Source organism: Podarcis melisellensis (assembly GCF_964234715.1).
Source record: "Podarcis melisellensis genome assembly, chromosome: 5".
Taxonomy (NCBI): Eukaryota; Metazoa; Chordata; class Lepidosauria; order Squamata; family Lacertidae; genus Podarcis; species Podarcis melisellensis.
Window position 1 is genome coordinate 91,384,106 of NC_138537.1, and position 1,570 is coordinate 91,385,675.

The 1,570-nt window shown below is 41.3% G+C and overlaps 1 long non-coding RNA gene across 1 annotated transcript; it reads right to left on the minus strand.

Annotated features, from left to right (window-relative positions):
• Positions 1-202: 202 nt before the first annotated feature.
• Positions 203-1,570, minus strand: LOC309370187. Its single transcript, XR_014168471.1, has 2 exons — positions 1,402-1,570; positions 203-925 (listed from the first exon to the last, which is right to left on the minus strand). It is a non-coding gene; the product is annotated as an uncharacterized lncRNA (long non-coding RNA).

The following is a 1,570-nucleotide window of genomic DNA, read 5'->3' on the forward strand; positions in this document are numbered from 1 at the left end:
AAGTTTGGTCTTCTTGCAGTCCACGGGACTCTCGAGTCTTCTCTAGCACCAGAATTCAAAAGCATCAATTCTTTGGCGATCAGTTTTCTTTATGGTCCAGCTCTCACTTCCATACATCATACAAGTCAGAATAGAGTGGTACTATTATTTCTCTTGACCTGGACACTATGTTTCCGTTGACGCAGCCTAGAATAGCATTAGCTTTTTCCTTTTGCTGCTGCTGCATCATACCATAGACTCATGTCCAGCTTGTGATCCACTAAGACCCCTAGATACTTTTCACATGTAAGTCAAGCTTGTGTGTGTTGGTTTCTCTCTTCCCTCCGCATACTTTTTCCTTTTGTGTCATGTCTTTTTTTTTTACAATGGAAACCTGATGGCCGTGACTGTGTTGCTTTCACCAATATGCAAGCTGGCCTGGGAGCGTTTCCTGCCAAAGGGTAGGATGAAAATGCTTTGAATAAACATAATAAAATGATGCCTGGAACATCACACAGCCGTCTGTGTGTGTGGAAGAGCTATCATACACCAAATGCCATGGGTGTATTCAACACAGAGCGAACTGTCAGTGGATTCACTACATCGGTTCATCTCAAGTGATGAGGAAAAGGAGGCAAATGGTGTCTCATTGTACAGGAACAGGAACTTAACAGAAATATTTCCATCTTGTGTTCTGCCATATCAGGATGCCTTCATCATTTTATTTCAGAGCTGCGGCAGTCAGAAACCGGGCATCAATACTACTTGTTAGCCTGGCAAAAATGTTTAGAGATAATTGTGCTGCTTCAGGTTCTCTGGAATATTTGACATGAAGAACATCTAACACTTCAAGGGCTTTGTTAATCTATTTGAACAGACAGAAATATATACAGTTGAGCAGGTGATTCTCAGAACCATTTTAGAAGCAGAACGGAATTCCTCAGCGCTAGAACAATGGAAATGAAAGGTCTATGAATTATTACGAACTCACTCCATCTTGTCTAGCCATGCAAGAGTGCTCTGAACTGTAAAGGCTTTTTTTCTTGTGTTTAAGTTACCATGGAAGATGAAATAGTCACAGAGATGGACTGGCCAATAGAAAGCATTATTGCTAGCGGTGCAGACCATCAGTAAGCCTTTTTTTTTTTTTTTTTTACAAAAAAATTCTGATTTATATCCTATCCTTGCCCCCACAATCCCACACCTGGAGCTATTTTTAGGGTTTTCTTTCCAGGCCAAAGTCCCCTTTTCTCCCAAATTGTTGGATGTCGAACCTACACTGAGCAGATATGGTTGGATTTCTGTTTATACGAGGGGGCATATAAATACGATCCCACAAATCTTGCTTGCAACCCGCTCTGTCAGAAATGTCTTTTTAAAAGCTTATTTCTCTCTGTGAAATAAGAATTTGAGAGCTGGAACCTTAGAGATGCTGGTCATTCCGAAAGCGCAGTATCTTCATCTTCAGTATAAATTCAGTCATCTGATTTATACCGCTGAGTTAACAGCAAGGTGAGATGATAGCCTCAAGCGGCAGGCTCTACAGGGGCAGCAGATCCCAATGTAGATCTTTATCCCGCTCTTGTTCCTT